Source organism: Pinus tabuliformis, chromosome 2_2, assembly GCF_031772625.1.
Source record: "Pinus tabuliformis cultivar Carrire ecotype Pingquan chromosome 2_2, CPIR1, whole genome shotgun sequence".
Lineage (NCBI taxonomy): Eukaryota > Viridiplantae > Streptophyta > Pinopsida > Pinales > Pinaceae > Pinus > Pinus tabuliformis.
In genome coordinates this window covers 434,435,646-434,462,565 of record NC_142300.1, presented here as the reverse complement: position 1 = coordinate 434,462,565, position 26,920 = coordinate 434,435,646, and positions in this window count along the sequence as shown.

Sequence of the window (26,920 nt, the reverse complement as noted above, 5' to 3'; positions counted from 1 at the left end):
CTTTGTTTGCCGTGGTGGTTTCGACGGCATTGACCTCGGAAGTAACATTCGAAGTGGGTATTACTTGGGAGGTGGGTTCATTCGGAGCAGAAGTTATCACACTCGAGACCACCGAGTTTGAAAACAACCATACGGGCAAACCGATGGTTAACCCAGGCAAAGACAATGTTGCGATATATTGAACACCGACATTTCCAACAGAAGGAAATGGACGAGGGTTCCCATCAGGAGGAATACCTTGGCCGGTGGGCGCCGGGAAGGCTGCCATTGAATGAGAAAGAATCCTACTCAAGCTAACGCAAACAAAATCTAATTGGGTAAATGTTATCGTGGCCAATAAATTTTAGGATGCAAAGACACAACTTGACCTTTTCATGTTTTAAGAGTCGAGAAAAGGAAAAAATATGACTCTAGTCTCCTTCGAATATTTAATGAGCACGAAGTGACAAGACGCTCACTGGCACCTTTTCGTTTAGGGAGTCCGAAAAGGATCAAAAGTGACTACTCTGGAGACTCTAGGCAAAAAGGTTTACCAAACAATCTGTAAAACTGCTTATACACCTCGGCAATCAGATGAAAACCAAGGACTTCCCGTACTGCAGTCAATCTTCCCGAATGCTGTGTTCAGTGCATTACGGCTTGTAAGGCGGCAGACTCGGCTTCCTATGGATAAAGGATAATAGCCTAGTGGGGTCTCCCGTATATACGCGACGGTACGAGGGAGCTCAGTCTGTATTGGCACCTATCGTTTCACCGTGGAGGAATCACCCAACCACTCGACGATAAACTACCAGGTTTAAAGACGCCGGAACACGTCTCTAACCTAGACCTCTAGAGTATTTGCGTTATGTTCCAATGCGTTGTTATGTTCATTGAGTTTATTTTAAAGTTTATCTTCAATTATGTTTCAGTTTTTTGGTCTTACCGTATGTGATATCTCAAATAAGATGGCATGATGCATTTACACAAGTCTTAAGAGATATGCACAACCCAAGTTTACTCAATGAAATAGAACAAATTCTGAAACACCAAAATGAACTATGCAAGCAAGGAAAAACACAAAGACTTTCAGTGAACCATGTAATCTAAGTTCGAATGAAGTCAAGTAAAATCCAAAGAGGCTAGAAGTGAATCACTGAAAGCATAGAAGACCAAGCTTTAACAACCACCAAACAGATGCAAAAGAGTATCCAAAAAGTTGACTGGGTCAAGAGAAAACCGAAACAGAAACTGGCAAACACCCAAAGTATGCAAATGTAATCTATGCACACTTTTCATTCATATCCTGAAAATGAGAATTCTAATTATGCAAGTGTGATCTATGCAAGAGAATTCTCAAACACACGATGATTCTAATGTAATCTAAGAACCAATCAAGTGCAAACCAAGAAAACAGGTGAGAGTTCCAAAGATCATAAACTAAAAACACTCAAAGGCGATTAACACTCATACGCAATTTAGCCCCCCCCGGCGAATGAGGGGGAATTTTTTTTTGCAAAAATAAAAGCAAAAAGATGCAAAATTGTGAAAAGATCGAGACAAACCTCCAAGTAATGATCAAAGGAAATCAAATTAATAATTTGCCAGAAAAAGACTCAAAACCAGTCAAAAAAGACTCTGATACATTCAGATGATTGAACAAAACAGGAAACCCAAGCTTGAGAGGCGGTAAACAAGCAAATGAACAAGTTCAGAGGGTTGGCGCGACTGTCAGGAAGAAAACTGCGCTAATTGATCATTGGCGCGAGCTGTACACTGGCCAATTGCGCCAATTGGCGCGACTGTCAGATAAAAAACCGCGCCAACTAAGTTTGCCGGCTTAAAAAATAAATAAAACGACCCAAGGTCGGGCCGACAGTGTTCAGATAGATCAAACAGTAAAGAATAATCTCAAAACTGACCCAGAAAACTCACTCACTCAAGCAAGCAAGAGAAAATTAACATGCAAGACAAACTCCAAATAGCTCCTCCCCAGTGGAGTCGCCAAATTGTTGGATAGGTAAATCCCCTCTGCGGACAGAGGCGATCCCACTAGTCTAAAACAGAACTAGCCACAATCAAACCACGCTGCCACGCAAGTTCCTAGTTATGCATCAAAGGTGAATTAAGAAGACCAACCTGGAATCCAGCGCTATGGTTGAAGCAGAGTTGATATTCCCGCTCCCTCGCTCCAGCAGATCATAAACGGACACCTGCACATGCAAAGGAAGAAACAGATACCAACATAAAATCCACCAAGGCACAACTATATTTCAGTCAGAAAGGAAATAAATCACACATCACCATAATAGACAATGAGATTGGAACTATAATAGCAGTCGCTCATTAATTAATAATAAAAAGGAAAAGTTACAACCAAGGTTCTAACGTTGAACCTCTCCTCCGGCTGGGCCAGCAGCTATATGTGTCTTGCAATGTATCTCCTCTCCGGCAGCATAACCTCTCTATGCTTCATTATCACTCATGATAACCACAACTAGCATTCCTCCAAGAACTCAAGAACTCAACAACTAGCACTCCATGACTAGCTTGTCAAATGCATAAGGACAAGCTTATATAGATGAAGAAGGGAGGAGGATACGATGAACCGGGACACCTATTGTTGATTGGCATTATCCCGGAAAAGCTACTGTGGATAGTTGTCAAGGATAGATGATGACTCTCGAACTCTATCCACAGGATTTTTCCCTCAAAAGGCTTCGTGATCTGAAGGGAAAAAATCATATGGGCGTGCTTTTGGCAAAAATCATTACTAAACTGGGTTGGCGCGGGTGTTGGTCTGTGACAGAGCGCCAGTGGTCGCGCCCTCTTTTGAGGATCTCAGTTATTGGCGCGGGTAAGATACTGTGGACCTGCGCCAATGGAAAAAGAGCACTTTTCAGGGATAATTTGCAGAAGGTGTCTTCAGGGAACATGAAGTACATACTCAGGGGAACATAATGCAAGTGTTTTTGGGTTATGTCACTGCTCACAGGTCCCGGAATGCGTCCTCCAATGTATGGAAACGGGGCGATAGGGACGGTGACCAATGGTGACAAATTACTGTGTAACAACTGTGGTTGAGGATAGAGGTGGTTTGGCCTCTGGAATCCCTAGTTTGGTTTTGTTTTGGTTTATTCCATGAGATCCTATTCATGCTTGGAATATGGCACAGGGGTGATTGGTTGAAAGAGATATTTGATTCATCCCAATATATGGTTCGGTGGTACGTGGAATTCCCTGACTTGTTGGTATTTTCACGTGTTAATATGAGACATTTCCTTATTGTGATATATGAGCATTTGTAATGATTATGTTGGTTATATGATGTGTATCATCTATGGCTCTTGTCATGAATTGTTTATTTATTGATTGGTTGATGAATGTATGGACTAATAAGTGTTATTGCAGTTATTTGGAGAGGGCATAGGGCCTTCTTGGTGATTCTTAGATGAATCTCATACTATCATGATCAAATATGCATTCGTGACCTGTAGCTTACATGTTTTCCATATGTGTTAACGAAATGTCTACTGTGTTCTAGGCAATCCAGGTCAAGTTTTTCCTCCAAATTTGAATGTTTATCTTTTTTATCATGTCAATTATGATTTCTAGAAGTCTTAAGATTTTTAGGCAGTGGTCTAGAAGCTGGCCTGGAATTGTGGCTCAGATCTCGGGACTGCACCCTCTGAACTAGGAAAGTTGGGTCACAACCGCATGGAGGTAGTGTTGTGCATGCGGTTGGAGGCCTATAACCACACCCAAGCCTTGTCATGCATGCAATTGGGGGTCTAGAGCAGTGAAAATGAGCCCCATCTTAGTTTTTGGTCACCTAGGGTGGTACTTTGGCCTCTGAGTGTCTTGTGGCCCTAAGGGATGTTTTGATTTGTTAGTTTGTTGTCAGTTGTAGGCCCCACTTCCTTAACTAGAGCTTGGAGGTCGGGTCATGTCATATTAACTCTTCGTCTCATGTTTAACCTATAAGGTCTGTAAAATTAGGTAAATGTGGGAAGGGGTGGTTAAAAATTGGTATCAGAGCGAGGTTGCAGCACTATACCTCGGGGTAGATGTGATTGTTATGTATGCATGTCTGATTGTCTATGTGTTTGTCATGTGTTTGTCTATGTGTTTGTCGTAGATGGTGTCATCATGTTTAGGTTGATGATGTTGGTGTGATATGACAATTGATATGTTGATTTCATTATATATACATATGTTATGTCAGTCTAAATTGACTATGCGGACGAGATAGCCTCCCCTGAACTTCACTGAGGTATGTTGGATTATGTTTATGTTTGGTTATCTGACATGGTATGTTTGCAGGAAGTAGAAGATCAGAGATGAAAAGAAAAATGGTGGATTACAGTTCACATGACTCTCCTTATAGATCAAATGAGAAGCAAAGAGATGAGTATGTGAAAATTTCAACGCTAAAATCCTATTGCAGCAACTGGAAATTATTCTTCTAACTGTAAATTAATTAGCAATTTATTTTGTACAACAAACAATGAATAATTCACACTGCAAACTTCACAAATTAAATTATGCAGAAGACAAACTGGAATCTGAGAAAACACTGGCACATACACACAATAAATTTGACACACTTATTTTTGGACAAATGTCCCCAGAAAAAACCCAAAGTGGGAAAACTGGTGCAGTAGATGAGGATTTTATTTTTATTATGCAGCGGAAAAAATTATAAGTACAATCTATGGATGCCAACTAGCAATCCAATCTAAGAGAAGTACTGGAAAAATTAGTATAGATAAATTTTCTCCCTTATGCAAATCTACTGCGAATTCTTGTAACTGTGAATTCCTGTAATTGTGAATTCCTGCAATTACGCGTGAATACTTGTAATTGTGAATTCATCCTATAACGTGTGAATTCACGTAATTGTGAATTCCTGCAATTACGCGTGACATTCTTTAATCACAAATTCCCTGAATTACACGTGAATTATGGCGTCATGCATGAATTCTTGCAGTCACACGTGAAATACTGTAGTCACGTGCAAATTCCTGCAGTGTGGCCCTTTTTTGTAGAAATATTCGGCCTCCTCTCTCCTAACTCTTCCAGAACTCGAAACTCCTCTGGAAATCTGCTACTCTGCCCCTCTGACACCTACTACTCAATCAGTGGCTCGATCTCACTGCTAAATCACATGTTATTGGAAAATTGATTTGCCTTGATCACCTAGTATTTGTAACTAGTGTACACTCAATCTCACTTGTGTGCCCTTCTAGATTGAACTTCTTGTTGATTTGGGGTAGCATTGGATGTGATCTAGGCCTCAAATTTTTTAGGGAGGCTTGGGTGCATGCATTCCAAAGAACCTAGAAACCATTTTGGGAAATTCCACCTAGAGACGATTTTATTAAAATAATTAATATTTTTAATGGAGTTCCTAAGTCTAAACTTAGGAAAATTAAAATATTAATGGGTATTAATTTAATTGTGGGTGTAACTTCTAGAAAAATATGGATATCAAGTCAAAATGATTTGAGCCTTTGATTAGGATTTAATCTAGGACATTGGTTGTCCAACATGAAGATATAAGAAGGGGCTTGAGGGTCATTTGGAAAACACACAAAGAGAGATTAAGAAATTAATTTTCTGAAGTGAGAAGTTCTTGTTACACAATAATTTGTCACTGCCTTCATCCCAGTCTTCCTATTGTGTCATGAGTCTAAAATCATTCATGCTCATGCTCTCTGATGTTGCCAAATGACCCACTTTGCCAAAGTTTCTACATCATCGCATCTGTTGTCCAAATAAATGCGCTGATGAGTGCTCCAAAATAGTCCATACGCGCTGCCATCACGGAAGTACACGTGATTCCCGCGATGGTCGATTTACATATGACAGCGCAACTGTTGATTGTATTTTCCAGCGATGACATGACCTTCTCCGTTATGCAGTAGCGATGTCAGCGCGTCAGACCAGTTATGTACCCGCGATGATCCAGTTTGGGCGAGTTTGTTCTAACAGTCGGCCTTCCAGATGACTCCAGACCTAGTTGTTGGCCTTGTTTATGTCGCCCTCCCTTCTCTGGCATGGTTGTTCCATCATTTGTGCTACCTTCCTTGGAGATAATCTTATCTTCCCACTATTCATGGAGACTCCTTCTCCTATTTAAGCTTTCACCATTGCTATGAGCTGCTAGTTTTTGGAATTCTTAGTCTTTGGAGTGTTGCTGATAGTATTGTGAGCTTGATAGATAGCTGGTGTGACAAGTGTGGGATTGTTTGAGAGCTTGAGGAAGGTTGTGAAGTGCTTTTATCTTGTGTGAAACTTATAAGTGAGAGAGACTTTTATTGGGAGATCCATCTTCAAGGGTGAATGCTTGAGGAGCATGCTGGCTGTCGTCTGTAAGCTTACTCTATTTTATATTTAATACAATCAATGATGTTTTCCTCTGTCTTGTATGCAATGTACTAGATAGCTCATGATTTCTTGACTTTATGGGTAAATAGTTCTTTGTTGTATCCAGTTATGTGCTTTGTTGTATTTCCTTGCTTTGTTTCAGGTTGATTGCTCATTAGGAGAAAGAAGCAGAAGCTGGAGCAGCGCAACGGAACTCCATCGACCACCGGTTGAGGTAGGCCTCCAACTTGAACTATTTAAGGAGAATTGTTGTTGATTTGTCCTTGTTTGTGACTAGACCCACTCTAGGGCTAGAGGGGTTGCCTCTGTCCGCAGAGGGAACACTTTCCTGCTTCACAAATTGGCGACTCCGCTGGGGAGCTGGCCTTTGTCCTTTTCTTGTTCACTCTTGCCTTGAGTTTTTGTTTCGGTCTCTTTTCAAAATTTTGGGGATTAGTTGTCTGTTTCTGGGTTTCCTGGCTTGGTCTGGGAGTTGCTTTATTTGTTTAAAGATTGAATGTTTTGGTTTGGGAGTTTTTGGCTCGACTGTGGCTGTTTTTGAACATCATCGCGCTTTTTAATTTAACAGTCGCGCTGTCATCGCGCCACCCTTTTTGTAATTTCCTGTCCATCGCGTTATTACACCTAACAGTCGCGACGGTTCTGTAAATCGGACCATCGCGGAAAAGGCGTGTACTTCCGCGCTGACATCGCATTGTTGCTGCATGTCGTTCTTTATCAGTGCTTTGTTGCTGTGTATTACCCGCGCTGATTGCTGTAGAATTGAATTTTTTCAATTCTGCCTCTTGAATCTGTCAGTCTTGCTAACCCCTGTTGTTCTCACTTGGTTGATGACTTGTTTTTCACTGTCTAGAGGTTGAAGCACTCTCTTGTGAGTTTTGTTGAGCGAATCTTGCCTTTTTGCTTTGTGACCTAGTTTTATTGTTTCAAGTTTGCTGGATCAACTTTGCTTGGTTGCTTGTTTGCAAAGATTTGTTTGCTACTTGCTGTTGGTTTGATTGAGCCTTCCCCTTTGCTTACTTTTTGTTGATTATTTAGTGATCGTTGTTGAACCAATCTTGGCATTGTTTTGATTTCTCTTCACTACCCGGACATAGATTACAATTGTTTGGGGTCAACTGGTTTTCCACACTTGTTTGTTGCTTACTGGTTTCTTTAGATTAAAGGCATCAAAATCAAAAATTGCATCTCATTTAGCATGCGAAAGTGAAAGAAAATTTGCATTTCAAGCTGCATATTGAAAAGCGAATGTTTAGATCTCTCATTAGTAGTATCCATGCATTTTAGGAATTGATGTCTGCTTGCATTGAGTGACTGTGTGTTGCCTTGGTTTTCTTGGTTTGGGAATGATCTCTCTACCCTCCCGTAGGTAGGTGTTCATCAAAGAAAAAGGATACTTCATTCATTTTAGCTGCATCCTAGAATTTGAAATATACATACGGTAAGGCCTGAAAACTGAAACATAATCCAAGATCAACGTTAAAATGAACTGAATAAATCTAACAACGCATTGGAACATAATGCACACATTTAGAGGTCTAGGCTAGAGACGTGCTCCGGCGTCGTTAAACCTAGTCACTTTTGTTTCACTCAAGGTTGGGTGATTCCTCCTTTCGTGACTCAATAGTGGTCTAGTACGGATTTGAGCTCCCACGTACCGTCGAGTATATGGGGAGACCCCACTAGGTTATCATCCTTTATCCATAGGAAGCCGTGTATGCCTCCTTACAAGCCGTAACGCACCGAACACAGCATTCAGGAAGATTGACTGTCGTACGGAGAGTCCTTGGTTTTCATATGACTGCCAAGGTGTATATGCAGTTTTACGAATTTGTTTGGTAAACCTTTTTGCCTAGTTCTCCAGAGTAGTCACTTTCATTCCTTTTCGGACTCCCTAAAAGAAAAGGTCCATCTGAGCACTTGTCACTTCAGGCTCATTAAACATTCGAAGGCAATTAGAGTCATCTTTTTGTCCTTTTCTCGACTCTTTAAATATGAAAAGGTCAAGTTATGTCCTTGTGTCTTAAAATTTATTCACCCACAATCAGATGCCCTATTAGATTCTGCTTGTTGGCCATTTGATTGTGTGTCTTGACTCTTTTTCAGCCCCGTGTGTGATTTTCAGTTTTTGATGGCAACTTTTCCAGAGTTCACCAACCTAGGAATCCCCTTTGATAGGAATCCTGGTCATTTTCCTCCTTTTGGGAATGTTGGTGCTCCTTATATGGCAACATTGTCCCTTCCTAGGTTAACTGTTGGGTTGCCTGTTTGGTTGTTCCCAACCTCTCTTGTCCCTAATGTCTTAACTACTGGTCAATCAGTTCCTCCACCGGAACAACATCATGTTGATTCCAAGGTGGACCTCTCCCCTTCTTCGCTTGTTTCTACGTCCTCATCTTCTACTTCGCCTGGTGAAAGTCTAGATTCAAGTAACCAGGTGGCTAAGAAGAAGAAGAAGAAGACGAAGAAGAAGAAGTCTCACAAGCAAGAGGCTAAAAGTGCAGCTACTGCCCCGAGTGCAGCTCCGGTCGGAACTGTTTCTGCTCCTCCGCAGAAGGTTAAGTTTCCTTGTAAATTGTGCAAGGATGACCATCTTCTTCGTGATTGTCCTGGCATTCCCAAGATCTTAGAAGTATGGTCTCATGATCCGGCTTGCCCCTCATCGTCCTTTGAAGCTCATGGCAATGCTACCCTATCGACTGACAACATTCAAAAGAAAGGGAAGATTCGAATCCCCTGTAGACTATGTGAAGGCAACCATCCCCTTCACCTTTGTCCACTCATGGATAAAGCTTCCGCTGTTTTGGAAAGTCTTATAGCTTCCTCACCCCAACTTCCCGTTGGTTATCAGAGTCTCTCTTCAGATCGCCTCCCTGTCGACAAAGAGATTGACTTAGATTCTTCTCTTGTACGGGCTCCTCTTCCCGAACCTGGCTGTGCTAAGCCTGGTCCAGACCAATCGTTGGTCGGTGAGAGTATCAACTTGGGTTCTCCACCCGTTGATCACTCTGTTTCGGAAGAGCATCATGCTCATGTCCTTCTCGTCTCATCAGATCCTCCAGAGTCCGAAAACGACTCTCCTGTCTCAGCTGATCCAGAGAGTCCTTCTTTGGTTCCTGTAGAGCATGGGGGCAATCATACGATTCCCCCACCAAGTAGTTTGGCTGTCACCTTCGACTGGAGTCACTTGTCTACTTTCCGCCTCCACGCCTATGTGCCTTTCGAGATCAAGGTACACGCCTACGATAAAGAAGTACCTGGCACTGTTCTGGATGAGGGTGTGTTTGTCAGTCTTATACCGTCCACTACTTGGCAAGCTTTGGGTTCCCCACAGCTTGTGCCGGTCACGCAGAATCTGTTGGCCTTCGACAGAGGAGCCTGTCAATCTGTAGGAGTCCCCCCCAAGCTTCCTGTTACTTTGGGGGGAAAAATTGTCTATATCAACGTCATGGTTGTCCAAGGTGCGAATTTCAGTTTTCTCCTTGGCCGTGATTACATTTATGCCATAGGGGCCCTCATTTCTTCCCTTTTCTGTGTGGTCTGCTTTCCACACGCTGGAAGAATTGTGACTATCGATCAATTATCATTCTTTAGTCCCCTGGTGCCTCCTGCGCAGCTCGCATCCCCTCCTGGTTTTTCCCCAACGGTTGTATCTGTCCCACAGCAGGTCAACTACGTGGCTACTTATCCCGTGCCTGTATCCAGTGATGATGTCGTCGTGCATGATGTCCTGGGGGCATTGGGCCCTAACTTCCAAGATGTTGTCCTTCCACCGGGAGTGGCACTCTTGGAAGCAACGACTTCCTGTTCATTATGATGAAGTTCGTGCAGAGCATACTTCGCTTTCCTATGTCAAGCTCCTTAAAAAATGAAACTAGGTCTGGTCGGAGCATAGTTTGCTTTCCTATGTCAAGCTCCTTAAAAAATGAAACTAGGTTTGGTCGGAGCATAGTTCGCTTTCCTATGTCAAGCTCCTTAAAAAATGAAACTAGGTCTGGTCGAAGCATAGTTCGCTTTCCTATGTCAAGCTCCTTAAAAAATGAAACTAGGTCTGGTCGGAGCATAGTTCGCTTTCCTATGTCAAGCTCCTTAAAAAATGAAATTGGGTCTGGTTGGAGCATAGTTCGCTTTCCTATGTCAAGCTCCTTAAAAAATGAAACTAGGTCTGGTTGGAGCATAGTTCCTTTCCTATGTCAAGCTCCTTAAAAAATGAAATTGGGTCTGGTCGGAGCATAGTTCACTTTCCTATGTCAAGCTCCTTAAAAAATGAAATTGGGTCTGGTCGGAGCATAGTTCGCTTTCCTATGTCAAGCTCCTTAAAAAATGAAACTGGGTTCGATTGGAGCATAGTTCCTTTCCTGTGTCAAGCTCCTTAACAAATGAAACTAGGTGTCACAAGGATAGTTCTTTTAAGTGTGTCAACCTTGTTAAAATAATGAAACATGATCTCGTTCAATTCGAGTGCGATCAATATTGTCAACCTTCACTCCATTTTCAATGGACTAAAGCTTGGGGGGCATGTACCTCGAATTGAGACATCATGCTGGGGGGCATGCCCGTTTCCCTTGTTTTCAAGCATAGTTTGCATGTGTATGCTTTTAAGCTTGCATAAAAAATAAAATTCATTTCCAAGCATAGTTTGCATATGTGCTGTCATGTGTGCTTCTAAGCTTGCGTAAAAATAAAATATGTGATTAAATACATTTCGCATTGGGTCATTTGTTATGCAACTGATACATTAGATTACATTTGTGTTAGACATCTGCATAGCATATAAAAACATCATCACATGTAAAAGATCCATCCAAAATAGGCATATGTATATATATATATATATATATATATATATATATATTTGTGTGTGTCAAAATGTTTGCACAACGTGCATCACATAGATCAAAAATAAGTGTACATGTCTAAATAGAATCTGCGTTCTCTGTACATCTGAGACACATGTCTCTCAAAAAATCACCGGCAGGAAATAAAAACCTAGGTGTCTACTGTGGTGGGTTGTGCTCCCTATAGTGCACAACCGCTCATGCCACCCGCCTCAACAGGCGGTGCATCCTGGGTTCCACTCCTACTGTGTGGATCTAGGACGCTCTGGGGACCTCCTCGATCCCCATGTAATCTGGAATCCCTACTAGCAGGCCCTCAAGGTTCTGGATCACTGTCTCCATCGTGTCATCTTCCGGAGGAGCCAGGGCTAGTGCTCCAACGCCCTGTGCGTCCCTCCGTGCCTCTGGAGCCAGTCCAAGGGGTCTCACTGGTCCTACATCTGCATACCATAGCGTTCGTCATTAGGACATGTACATGAAAAAATAAAAAACATCATAAAAATCAAAAATCAAAAAATGTGATCAAGTGTCTTACCGTCGTCATCCCACTGCTCTCCAGCAAGCAGCTGCATGTCAGGATCTCCATGGAAATCCATGCCGGCATATGGCCAATCCTCCACGAAGATCGTCTGTCGCTCCAGCCACTCTCGGAAAAATGTCCCCCACGCCACTGGTCGTCCGCCACCTCCTCGTGGCATGATGTGAGCCCATCACGTGGCCCTCGTCTCACGTGGCCTGGGTGCGTCCAAAGCCATGTCTTGCAACTGCAGTGCCAGCACCCGCTCCAGCATGAGCGGGACTAAGATCGATCCATAACCAAACTGTTTCGTCTCTCCTCGACAACAGTTGGTTAGTTGCCTCTTCATGCTTGCCATTACTGCCTCTGCCCAGTTAAACATGGTGGGATTTAGACATTCGAGGGCCAGTCGGAGATGGGTCTTCGAAGCCTCATGTTGGGCTTGGGAACCCGCTGCCCGTGTCACCATGAAAAGCATAGCATGAAGGATTATGTCCTCCACTTTTGGGATTTCCACCTTCCACTCCTTGACTTGTGTGCCTGTGGGCACACTTGAGCCATCATATCTAAGGTATCTCCCCCGGGTCGCTGCCCCTCCAGAATGGGCCTCTCACCTCGACGAGATAGCCCGGTCAAAAAATAGATGTCTGTAGAATCGAACTCGATATCCCGGCCTCGGATGACAAATTTCCCATCTGTGGGATTCCAGGCCCTGATCAGTAGCTCCAACAGGTCAGGTTGTGCCCGTAGGTGTGGAGTTAGGAAAAATTTAAGCAATCCACATCCCCGTAATGCGTTTCGGCACCCCGCATCGGCAAAAGCCTCTATATCATTGTTATCATGCGTGCGTTCTTGCCAGACGAATGCCATTATAACCCTGCATGACGAAAAATTCCATTAGTGCCTTGTTTGCAAAGTTTTAAACGTGAATTTTATTTAAAAATTGTCGCGCAACATCATCGCGTCTGTTTCTAAAATAGACGCGATGATAATGGGTGCCAGTGTTATTTTTTCCTGGGTCATCGCGGAAGTACATCACTTTTCCATGATGATACGGGGGCAGTCTGTGTAAATTTTTATCGGTCATCGTGGACCTGATAGCTAAACCCGCGATGACCGAGAGCGGAATGTGAATTAAAAATCCACCCAAATTCACACATCCCACCATCAAATGCAGCTAAAAAGACATTAAATCAGAGCGCAGGGCAATGTATGTCTACCTGGAACTGGTTTCGAGACGAATGATGCACGTACGGGGCCAAATTTCGCGTGCCAACCTCAATGCTCCAAGTTGCTCCACAGTGACTGAATGGTAACAATAGTAAAAAATTAGGGTTTAACCTCCCTATTTATGGTAATTTTGTGAAATTAAATATTACATTTCATAAATATGGGTTTTTCTCATGGTTTTTGCTATATGCATGGTGAAAAAATGGTTTTTAACTATGTCTTTATACGCATTGTTCATATTATCTTGAACGGGTTTACGTGTGCAGTGTTCTTTGTGCAGGATCTCAGATAGTGGAATTACGACAGTTTTATATGCACTTGATCCCAAAAAGTCGTCTTTAAGCTCTTTTCCGACTTGAAACATGAAAAGATGGCCGAGTTTCCCTCTTGACTCATTAAAAGAAACGAGAGGTGGTTGCCTTTAAGCTCTTTTTTTGACCGTTTAAACATAAAAAGATCGCCAGGTTTTTGTCGTTTCAGGCTCGTTGTTGGTTACGAAATGATGTGCTTCTGACCGCTTGTTATTGGTTACGAAAAGTACTCCTCGATCATAATGGTCGGGCGGTTCTTCCGAGTATTGTTTTATACTTTTTCGGGCTCGAGAGACACAACTCTACGAAAAAGGACCCCCCTGGAGTTTTCTTTTCCGTGTCTTTTTCAAACTCTCTAAACATGAAAAAGACTCCGAGTTTCACCTATGTCGGACTCGTTAAACCCTGACAACATTGGACTTGTCACCATGATGAGACTCGAGCTTCTCCTTCTTAGGGCTCGTTAAACTATTACTAGGATGGGCTCGACGACAGGTTTATCATTGATTGTCTATGGCAGCTAGTCACTCTTGAACATCGACACTTTTGCTTCTTGTCGGGTTGGGACATCCATACATCGTCATTTGGCCTTCCACAGGTTTGGGTTATCATTCTAGCCTCATTTCATGTGATTCATGTCGTCTCCTTTGTGCCTCTGATCCATCGGTGCCTGAATGCTGCCACACCCCCTTTTGGAGTCGTGTCGTCGATATGTTCAAGAGTATAATCCTTCTGCAGTTTACACCCTCGCCTTCTCCTCTGGTACTCTACTCTGCCATCTACCACTTGTTCCTTATCTCGTGTCGTTGATGGGGGAAAAATTATGGCCCTCCTGCGACGGGTCGTCTCTAGTCGACATCATCTCATTATCCAGGAGATTGACCTAGAGATCCCTTTTGGTACCTTAGAGCTTGCATGCCTCAATGGCAAGTTCTTTGCACCTGATGGTTGACTTTCATCATTGGTCGTCGATTGGTTGATTCCACGAGTGTTCGACTTCAGCTCCTTTTTCATACTTCGTGGATTGTGCTGGACAGTACCTTGAGAGCCATTGGCACTATTGGTGGTTTCTCTCATGCTTGTTAACGGTTTTCCTCATTGACCGGTAATCAAGCGATGTTCTATCATGCTCGACCTCAGCACATCTATTCGCATGTTAGGATTTGTACTATGATCGGATGGGTTCAAGACCCCGAACTCAGATTACACGTGTTCGAGCTGCGTGGATTGGTTTTATGATTACATGACTCATTGATGGATGGTTGCGACCATACCTTTATTATTATGGTCTCATTAGTTGGGTGGCTGCGTCCATACCGCAGACCCATTTCGTATGTCTTTTGGATGGTTGCGCCCATGCCTAAATTACATGTAATTCATTATCAGAGATATCAGTTGTACTCGCGTGCAGGTTCTTCGAGATGGTGTTCCAGTTCAGTCAGTTTCGTAAAGCATTTCACCCCTCCGACTCTCTTGGGCTTCATACTTTAGGGGGCATCTGTTACACAGTAATTTGTCACTGCCTTCATCCTAGTCTTTCTACTGTGTCATGAGTCTAAAATCATTCATGCTCATGCTCTCTGATGTTGCCAAATGACCCACTTTGCCAAAGTTTCTACATCATCGCGTTTGTTGTCCAAATAAATGCGCTGATGAGCGCTCCAAAACAGTCCATACGCGCTGCCATCGCGAAAGTACACGTGATTCCCGCGATGGTCGATTTACATATGACAGCGCAACTGTTGATTGTATTTTCCAGCGATGACATGACCTTCTTCGTTATGCAGTAGCGATGTTAGCGCGTCAGACTAGTTATGTACCCGCGGTGATCCAGTTTGGGCGAGTTTGTTCTAACAGTCGGCCTTCCAGATGACTCCAGACCTGGTTGTTGGCCTTGTTTATGTCGCCCTCCCTTCTCTGGCATGGTTGTTCCGTCATTTGTGCTACCTTCCTTGGAGATAAGCTCATCTTCCCACCATTCATGGAGACTCCTTCTCCTATTTAAGTTTTCACCATTGCTATGAGCTGCTAGTTTTTGGAATTCTTAGTCTTTGGAGTGTTGCTGATAGTATTGTGAGCTTGATAGATAGCTAGTGTGACAAGTGTGGGATTGTTTGAGAGCTTGAGGAAGGTTGTGAAGTGCTTTTATCTTGTGTGAAACTTATGAGTGAGAGAGACTTGTATTGGGGGATCCATCTTCAAGGGTGAATGCTTGAGGAGCATGCTGGCTGGACCCTCCTGAGAAGGCTTGTGACGTCAAGACCTGGGTTGTAAGCTTACTCTATTTTATATTTAATACAACCAATGATGTTTTCCTATGTCTTGTATGCAATGTACTAGATAGCTCATGATTTCTTGACTTTATGGGTAAATAGTTCTTTGTTGTATCCGGTTATGTGCTTTGTTGTATTTCCTTGCTTTGTTTCAGGTTGATTGCTCATTAGGAGAAAGAAGCAAAAGCTGGAGCAGCGCAACGGAACTCCATCGACCACCGGTTGAGGTAGGCCTCCAACTTGAACTATTTAAAGAGAATTTTTGTTGATTTGTCCTTGTTTGTGACTAGACCCACTCTAGGGCTACAGGGGTTGCCTCTGTCCGCAGAGGGAACACTTTCCTGCTTCACAGTTCTTAGGAGGAAAAATCAATTGAGGAGATTTCTTGCAGATGAGAGGTAGGGATAGCAGCTTCTGGAGAGAGAGACTCTTAGTCAGAGAATCATCAACAGAGAGAGGCAGAGAGTAATCTATCAATGGTAGTGCTGAGCCAGAGGGGCTGACGCATAGCCACACAAAGGTAGCGCAGAAACCAGTGAGGAGTCTGAAATTTGCAGAGGAATTTGAGTTTCTAAATCTGGGAGCCGGGGTGTGAGATCAGAGGCTGAAATTGAATTTCCTGGCCAGCAAATTGACCAGCTAGAGGAGTGACACAGTTCCTAGAGAGCTTGATGTTGGGTTGACGCGAGAATTGCGCAGGGGCATCCAGAAAAGTTGAGGGACAGTCAATTTGGGCTCGATCAGCCAATATTTCCAGTGATAGTGTGAGGTAGCCTCACAATTATTTCTGTCAATATTTATCTCTGCATCTGAATAACCTTGTGAGGTATTCAGAGATGTATTCAGACCTTGTTACTGCTTAATAACAATAAACACTCGGAGCTGCTACACCAGTTTTCCCGCATTGGGTTTTTCTAGGGACATTTGTCCAAAAATAACGGTGTCCATTATGTTGTATTTTCTTTCTTGCTCAGTCTCTTGTTTCTGCATAATATTTAATTAAGTGAAGGCTATAGTGTATGTATTACGATATTTTTCGTAGGAAACAACAAGTAATTTGTTTAAAGGAATTTAACAAATAGGAGTAATATCGTCAGTTGTTGTAGTAAGGATTTTGGTTTTGGAATTTTCACATGGTATCAGAGCTGTAGGTGAAGCAAGAAGAGCAGTGCCAGAGAAACCAGCGTTGAGCAAAAGAGGGATATTGAAAAGCTGCAGAAGGCAGCAGTTTGCAACCCCAAAGGATTTGCGCAGTTCTAGTCGGAGGGCTGAAATTTTGAGGCAGTCTCTCTCCGAGTGAGTCAAAATAGAGAAGGACTCTCAATTCAATTTTTTGTCGGGGCAGAGGGAGCAGCGTTGAAGCCTCGATGTGAGGAGAGATGGTGGGATGCATATTTTTCTGTAAGAAACTTGTCGGCCGGAAAATCGTCATAAGATAGAGGAGAAGCATGGTAAGGGATTTCTTCCTCGAAGAATTCCTAGCCAAAGGAATTCAAATTCTCTAGAGCTGAGCAGCCACAAGGGGCAGCAGATTTACTAGCTCCATCAGGGAGTGCGTAGGCTAGCCCAACAGACGCATAAAGGAGAGAGGAGGTCATTCAACTTTCTATTTTTTAGCAGAAATGGAAACCAATGGCTTCAAAGATTAGGATAGGTTGGATGGAGCATCCAACTATGTCATCTGGAAGGCAAGGATATCATTCTTTCTAGATGAGCATGCCCTCAAGATGCACGTCGACAGCGTGACAGTTGAACATTTGGATGCAGATCCGCTAAAGAATTAGGCTGAGATGGCAAAGGCCAAGAGGATGATCCTGGATGGAGTCAAGGATCACATGGTGTGCCACGTTGCTAGCAGAGAAAATACTAAGGAGATGTGGGATTCCTTTGCCATGTTGTATTAGGGATCTTCAGAATAGCAAAAGATGTACTTAGAGAAAAAGCTAAGATATGCTCAAATGTAGAAGGGAGAACGTGTGGATTCATTCCTCATGAAGCTGAAGGAGACCCGTTATGAGTTTTTGATTGCGAGGCATACACCTCAGGATTCAGAGTTAGTGAGACTGGCCCTTAATTTTGTCTCATATGAGTGGAAAGTCTTTGTCCAGAGTATCCTGGGTAGAGCAACATTGCCTAATTGGGATGAGATGTGGTTAGCTCTAAAATAAGAGGAGTTGAGGAGAGAGTTGGTCGAGGTCAAACTTGACAGAAGTAGTAGTAGCAGTGGGTTGAAGCCCAAGGAGGAGGATGAGAATGCATCCCTTGAATCGAAGGGACAACAGGGGCAACAAAGATGAAAGAAGGACATCTCGAAGGTGAAGTGTTTCAGATGTGGCAAGATGGGCCACTATGCATCCTAGTGTCCCTTGAAGAAAAAGTACAAGGATGAGAAACATCCTCCTAAGGTTGCAGCCGCAAAGATCGAACGGGAGGAGGATTTCGCCATGATAGTTTAGATACCTCCAGGAGGGAGGTGGGCTGATTTGGAGTTGTAGCTCGAAAGAGTATAGATGGGCAGGATCCTTGAGGAGTCTGCCTCTTGGATCAATTCTTTTCTATGGGAGCCCAGTTTTGTGGTAGCAGGATGGACTAGTGTCAGATGGTGCAAAGGAGTGTCGGAAAGATAGTTGCAGTGGATAGGAGCGCCAGAGTCTGAGCAGCACAGAGCAGAGTTGACAGTAGTGCAGATGGCATAGAGTAGAGGTCAACAACAGCGCAATATATTTATAGGGTTAGGGAAAATACTAGTAGAAGTCAGGCTTCAGCATTCACGTGGTATCATACTGAACACAGTTAATTAAGTATTTTTTTATGTTTTTCAATTACTTCTCTCAACAACTGAGTTGCAGTATGGATGCAGTGTTACTAGTGGTAGTGCTAGCAGCATGGCAGATGTAACATTTGGGAGGGAGTTGTAGTAAAGATGTAGCATTGGTAGTGGCAGTGTCAAAGGTAGTAGTATAGTTGCCGCAGTAGCCCAGTAGTTGGTGGACACCATGTTAGACATCAGCAGCGCAGAGGACGATGCTTCAGAGTCAGAGCAGAGTGCAGTAGCAATATATTGCTAGAGCACATTCCTCACTAAGAGTGAGTTTTGATTTGAGGTAGCATCGAACGTTTTCTTGGTCTCAAATTTTGCAGGGAGGCTTGGGCACATGCATTCCAAGGAACCTAGAAACCGTTTTGGGAAATTCCACCCAGAAATGATTTTAATAAAATAATTAATATTTTTAATGGAGTTCCTAAGTCTAAACTTAGGAAAATTAAAATATTAATGGGTATTAATCTAATTGTGGGTGTAACTTCTAGAAAAAGATGGAGATCAAGTCAAAACAATTTGAGCCTTTTATTAGGAGTTAATCTAGGTCATTGGTTGTCCAATATGAAGATATAAGAAGGGGCTTGAGGGTCATTTGGAAAACACACCAAGAGAGATCAAGAAATCGATTTTCTGAAGTGAGAAGTTCTCGGGAGGAAAAATCAATTGAAGAGATTTCTTGCAGTTGAGGGGTAGGGATAGCAGCTTCCGGAGAGAGATATTCTCAATCGGAGAATCATCAACAGAGAGAGGCATAGAGTAATCCAACAATGGCAGTATTGAGCCAGAGGGGCTAACGCAGAGCCACACAGAGGCAGTGCAGAAACCAGTGAGGAGTCTGAAATTTGCAGAGGAATTCGAGTTTCAGAAGCCAAGAGCTGGGGTGTGAGACCGGCAAGCAGAAATGGAATTTCCTGGCCAGAAAACCGACTAGGCAGAGGAGTGACATAGTTCCCAGAGATTTTGAGTTGGGCTGGCATAGACACTATGCAAAGGCAGCCAGAAAAGTTGGGGGGTAGTCAGTTGGGGTTGGATCAGCCAGGATTTCCAGTGATAGTGTGAGGTAACCTCACAATTCTTTCCGCCATTATTTCTCTCTGTAACTGAATAACTCTGTGAGGTATTCAAAGATGTATTCATAATTTGCTACTGCTTAATAATAATAAACCCTCAGAGTGTTGCACCGTTTTTCCCACATTGGGTTTTTCCGGGGACATTTGTCCAAAAATAATGGTGTCCATTGTGTTGTATTTTCTTTCTTGCTCAATCTCTTGTTTCTGCATAATATTTAATTAAGTGAAGGTTGCAATGTATGTATTACGATATTTTCCGTAGGAAACACAAGTAATTTGTTTAAATGAATTTAACAAATAGGAGTAATATTATCAGTTGTTGCAGTAAGGATTCTGGTTGTGAAATTTTCACACTTCTCTTTTGCTAGATCTCTGCAACTAGGTAGCTCGATCTATAAGGAACTCACACATTGAGTGTGTTCCTCCATCTGCCCATCTACTTCTTATAATATCACTGTGGGACTCCAATGGTGAAGATTAAATCTTAATCAATGGATGAGATTATTTCCTAGTCGATACGTGGGAGTTTCTAGATAATTCACACCTTTCTCAATTAATTTTAATTAATTAACCCCTTTCCCTAAGTTTAGACTTAGGAAATATTTAAAAATAGGCTAAAAATCTAATTGAGACACTTCTAAGTGGAATTTCGAGAAATGATTTATGGGTTATGGATAACTCATGTGTTTTACCCTCTCCACAAAGTTTAGAGACTATAACACCTCTGATACTACAAAAACTAACACTCCCTCTTAGTGAGGAAGGTGTTCTAGTGTTGCATTACTGCTACAACACCTTGTTTCTGTATCACCCTATGTCATGTCATTGATGTCAGGCCACTATGATTACCTGTCACTTCCCACCAACCACTGCATAACTCTGATATTGTATTAGTGTTGTTGCTAACATTGTTGTACTATTGTCAACTTTTCATCTGCATTGCAACTCCATTTCAATTGTTGTTGTTGCAATTGCAACAACTACAACTGAGAAGCATCTGAAGTACTAAATCAATTGTATCTCATGTTGCGTCTATCTCCTAAGCATATGACTTCTACTAGCCATTGCAATTTCCATTGAAGAATTTCTGTTGTTGTTGACTCTACTATTGAGCCTCCTACTCTGTCGTCAACACTGCACTGTGCTCCTCAGCACCTGACTATTGCTAGTCTACAACTTTCACCCCGGAATATGACTACATCACTGACATTGATCCATCCTGCTATTAAATATTGTATGCCCTTATAGATAGGTAATGATCCATGAAAAGGATACCTTAATGGACCCTGCCCAAATATGAAACTCTAGGATTATAACTCCATATCTCCCCACCTCTCTCTTGGAGGTATCGTCGCATCCTGGGGTACTGCCACCACATTATTTATATAGGCTTTCAGACCATGTTCATCCAGTAGGAAGGACATCCTAGCCTTCTAGATGAAAAAGTTGGAGGCTCCCTCCAACCTATATTGATCTCTAAGCCCAATTTTGGCCATCTATGAACCTGGTCATAAATCTCCCTCTTTCTCATTGCTTGGCTACTGAGTCTACTACATGCACTCCTGTCTAGAGTGGGAAATTCTTCTCACAGATTATGCCAATTTGCAACTGGAAAATCGGATTTCTAGAGCTCGAAACCCCCTAAGAGAAATTCTCTCAGTGTGTGCCTTTCTCTTCCTCAATGTTGATCTATCTAGCTGCAAACCAACTACACCTAGATCTGCTCAACAAAATTTCTGATCTGCTCACAGAAACCCTCTATTTAGAAAATCTACTGCAAACTATTATGAGTTCCTACAATCACACTGTGAATTCCTATAATTGTGAATTCTTACAATTACGCATGAATTCTTGTAATTACAACTTCCTGCAATTACGTGTGAATTCCTATAATCGTGAATTCCTGCAATTATGCACAAATTCTTGTAGTGCAACCCTCTCACTGCTGAGGCTGATCAAATTTTCTGTTGGTTGCAGACTGAAAGTTGAAACCCTGCCTCTGCAATTTGCACTCTACACAGATCTGGGGAAAAATTGCTTAGAACTCCCTTTGAACTATGAAATTCTCTCCCTCTCTATCTTTAAGCCTCTAATCTGATCAACAAGGTTATGATTCCGTGTGAAAATTTCAACTCTTAATTCCTATTGTAGTGACTAGAAATTATTCTTCTAACTATAAATTAATTAGTAGTTTATTTGGTACAACAAAAAATGAATAATTCACACTGTAAACTTCAAAAATTAAATTCTTTGTAATATAAACTTGAATCTAAGAAAATATTGGGACACACACACAATAAATTTGACACAATTATTTTTGGACAAATGTCCCCGAAAAAACCCAATGTGGGAAAACTAGTACAACAGATGAGGGTTTTATTTTTATTATGCAACAAAAAAAAATCTGAGTACAATCTATGGATGCCCAAATCGCAATCCATTCTAAGAGAAATACTGGAAAAAATATTCTATAGAAATGTTCTCCCTTCTACAAATCCACTACGAATTCTTGTAACTGTGAATTCTTGCAATTACACGTGAATACATATAATCATGAATTCTGCAATTATGCATGAATTCTTATAATCGTGAATTCCTGCGATTACACATGAATTCTTGTAATTGTGAATTCCTACCATTACACATGAATTCTTGCAATCACGCATGAATTCCTGCAATCACACATGGATTCTTGCAGTGTGGCCCTTTTATGCAGAAATATTCGGCCTCCTCTCTTCATACTCTTCCGGAACTAGAAATTACTCTGGAAATCTGCTCCATTGGCCCTCTGACACCTACTACTCAATCATTGGCTCAATCTCACCACTGAATCACTTGCTATTGGAAAATCAATCTGCCTTGATCACTGAGTATTTGCAACTAGTGTACCCTCAATCTCACTCGTGTGTCCTTCTGGCTCGAACTTCTCCCTTGCTAGATCTCTACAACTGGGTAGCGCGATCTACCAAGGAACTCGCATACTAAGGGTGTTCCTCCATCTACCCATTGACTTCTTCTTATAATCTCATTGTGGGACTCCAATGGCCAAGATTAAATCTTAATAAATGGTTGAGATTATTTCCTAGTCGATCTATGTGAGTTTCTAGACAATTCACACATTTCTCAATTAATTTTGATTAATTAACCCCTTTTCCTAAGTTTAGACTTAGGAGATATTTAAAAATAGACTAATAATCTAATTGAGACACTTCTAGGTGGAATTTTTAGAAACAATTTATGGAATATTGAGTACTCTTGTGTTTTAGCCTCTCCACAAAATTTTGAGACTAGAACACCTCTAATGCTATAAAAACTAACAGAGTAATTCCCTGATATAGCAGATACCTTCAAAAGTTTAAAGGTAGAAATCAAAAGTTGTAAGACGGATAATGACATAATCATTCAGTCACAGGAAATACTTGCTAGAGCACATGAAAAGAAAGTAGAGTTTAATGCATTGATTCTTCAGAGTTTATCATATTTGTAGAGGCAGGGACAACCATGAATCAGTTATTGACAGGAGGAAAGGACTAATGGAGAATATGGTAGCAGGTCTCATGGAGGGCATAGGTCGGACAAGGATGACAAGTTCAAAGGTGGTATATGAATGGATACACCTAACAAGAGAGTTAGTGGTTATGGGTTTGATTCAAGTTCTGTATCAAAGAGACAACATGGTCATCATCGTTATCATCCTTACAAGAGAAATTGAGTTGGCATGAGTTAAAAAGACTCTTCAGAAATAAGTACTAGTCAGAGAGATATTGTGACAGTAAGGCTAAGGAGTTCTATGAATTGAGGATGGGATATATAACATACGAAGAGTATACAACTAATTTTCTGGAGTTGTTAAGGTATGTACCATATCTTAAGGATGAGAAGACGAGGTTCAAAGATTTTTTAGTAGATTTCCTTTAGCATTTAAGGATCGGATTGAGTGTGATGAACATTGTAAATTGGAGGAATTAATTGGGAAGTTGAAACATTGCTATGAGCAGTCTAAGCGTAAGTCATAGCCTAAGAAGGGTTGGAAAGGTAATGAAAAGACTAAGGGAAAATGGGATAAGAAGCAAGGAAGACCTTAGGATGCAAGTAACAACGAGAATGTAGTGTCGTACAAGAAATTCAATGCAGTTGACGGAGGACAGGGATTTCAGTCTGAGGAGAAGAACAAGGGTGATGGCAGGAAGCCTTTGCAGTGTTTGGCTTGTGGCAAGGATCATCACAGGATGGATTTTCCACAGCATCAGGGTGGTAGACCTCATATTTGCAGTGCTCAGGATGCATAGGTAGTTGGGGATGTTGGACAGAGTATTCCTCAGATTTATGTAGTGTTGGATAATAAGAAGTCTAATCATCAAGCATCTATTAACGAGATGGAAGGCAAGCTTCATGATCAAGTTGTTTCTATGTTGATTGAACCTTGATCTAACTATAGTTATATCAATCCTAACCTAGTGGATATGTGTTGCTTGAATAAAGAAGTTCATGCAGAGTCTTGGTTGGTGTAGTTGGCTATAAGTACTAAGAAAAGAGTTCATCATTGGGTGAGATATTGTGCATTTGAAATAAATGGTATGCCTACATCAATGCATCTAAATGTGCTTCCGTTGAGATCATACAATATGTTGTTGAGTATGGATTGATTATTAATTCATAGGACTAACGTAGATTTTTATGATAAGGCTATTAATTGCTTGGATGATGATGGAGATAGGAGAATCTTGCAAGTTAAGAAGAACCCTACATCAGTGAGGATAGTTACAACAATGTAGGAAGAGTTAGATAGTGGAAAAGGGTGTGTATTATTTGCAATTCATATTTCCAGCGACAAAGGATGTTGAGGATGCTGAAGTATTGAAGAGGTATTCGGTTTTGCATCAATTTTAGGATGTATTTCTAGCAGAGATTTTGGAGTTACCGCCTCATACGGAAATGGAATTTTCTATTGATTTGATGTCGGGATCAGCACCAGCATCGAAGACACCTTACAGGATGAGCACTCTCGAAGATTGACTTGATGTCGGGATATCATCAGGTATGCAGCAAAGAAGAGGACATCTGCAAGACCGCATGTATGGGCATTATGAGTTTGTAGTAGTTCCTTTTTGGTCTTACTAATTCTCTAGCTACTTTCATGTGTTTGATGAAAAGTGTGTTGCATCCTTATCTGGACAAGTTTGTGATAGTCTCCATTGATGACATATTGATATATTTTAAGAATGAAGAAGAGCATGTAGAACAACTAGCAATAGTGTTAAGATTGTTGAGATAGCATCAGTTGTATGCCAAGCTTAGTAACTGTAGTTTCTTTTAGACATAAGTTCATTACTTGGGACATGTTATTTCCAAGGAAGGCATAACAGTGGACCTGGAAAAGATCAGAGGTATCATGGAGTGGGAAGCTTCTAGGAATGTGGATGAAGTCAAATCATTCATGGAATTAGCAGGTTACTACATGCAGTTCATCAAGAACTTCTCATAGATTTCCTATCTTATTACATCTTTGCAATGAAAAGGGAATAATTTTGAATGGATTGAGGAGTGTGCATCTAGTTTCAAGCAGTTGAAGCATTTGCTTATAGATGCTTTGTTTTTGAAAATTGTAGATCCAGATAAATATTTTGTGGTATGTATAGATGCTTGCAAGAGAGGAATTAGTGGAGTTTTGATGCAGGAAGGACATGTGGTATGTTATGAGTCAAGGAAGATGATTGAGCATGAGAAAAACTATGTGACTCATGATCTTGAGTTGTGTTGAAGCCCCGAAAATCAGGTCTACAACAAGGGGGATAACCACCCGGTCCGGACCTTGAAAGCAGCTCCTTTTCCATTTGGGATAGTGGCTCCGACTGGGGGTAATGGGACCAGTTTCCCAATTTGTTTGTGATGATGCTAAGGGATGATGTTTTCCTTCCTAAAAGTTTCTAAAGAGAATGCTTTTAATCTAAATCTAATCTAACACATGCAATTTTATTCTAATGAACGGAAACATCTAATTCTAAAAAACTATCTCGGGATTAACTCTTCACTTATGCGATCTAAAATAGTTTCCAACAACAATCAGTAATAAAGATTATTCAATTGCTATGAGAAAAGAATCCATTAAAAGTAAATTGTTTCGTATAACAAATTAGCCGAAACAATTATGATAAGCATATCACATAATAAGTTATTCATACACTCAGCATAAAAAGAATAGTTACCACCGTACAAAAGTGCAAAAATGATAACTGAACATTCAGGCCTTCATATATAAACAACTGAAAATAACATATCACTTGACACATAAGCAGAAATCATTAAGAGATAAAAGTACCATTGATAATAAGTCCTACTCATGAGCTTCAGCAATATAGATTTATCTTCTCATAATTCAATATCTACTAAGAGTACAGAAGTGCATTTCAGTAGCAGACATTAAACATAGATATAAATAAATCTCGTTCCATTCATTTATCAAAACCTCCTCAATGGGGAAAAAGTGCATGTTCTGAAGAACTGTTTTTGATAAATTTCTGGACCCTTCTCTAAATACATGAGAGGGGTTTAAATACTACTAACTAAAGACTAAAAATAGTTATTACAAAAATATAGGAGGAGGTTTAAATGACCATCCTCATCTAAAGCAAAAATAAATTGAAATTGAACTGAAACTGTATCTAAAGATCAACTATGCATTTGTTCTCTTAAGTCGCAAGTATCCAGCATCGGCTTCAGGAGTGTCGGTTGGCCGACCTCCGATTTTAATTGTCCTATGAAAACGGAATCAGCAAGCGCTAGCGCTATCTTCTCGGCGGAATTTGTAAGGCACTTCAGAGTCATACACTGACTATGTGGTTTCACCAAATATTGCCAGTAAGTGTCCCATTTTAACTTAGTTAACTTTTTTATTGACTCTGCCTTTTCTTTAGCTTTCTGTCTCCAACTCGTTTGCAGTTGCTGCGTTTTTGGGAGAAATCCTGGAGCAGTTTCCAATATTAGGTTGGCTCTATGCAGATTTTCATTGACACAGTCAATGATATTGCTTGTTGTTGTCGTTGCTTCTTCCGCTGCCTGTTCTGCTTTTTTGATTTGTGCATCCCATTTATTAAACAACATTTCTTTGTGGGATTCATTGATCTTGGGCAACCCTGCTTTCTTGCCTTCCTCTGATTCCTGCCAATTCAAATAGTCAGAAACTTTCTTATAAATTAAATCATAATCAAGTTGCAAATCTACGACTTGACTTGTGATATTGTCACTCATTTCGCAGTGAGAGTTCCATTGCGATATTCTTTGGCAAAGTGTTTCCTGTTGTTGCAAGAGTTGATCATTCAGGGCAAGGGCTTCTGTGACAAATTCTGTGACTTTAGGGTCATCTTTGTGCATTTCTAACGTGGCCTGTAAATTTTGTTCTTTTTCGGCCAGACTGCTTTGATAACCTAGCTGCATTTGCTGGAAGTCCTGTTGTAACTTTACCAATTTTTCTTCTGCTTCCCGGCTAACACT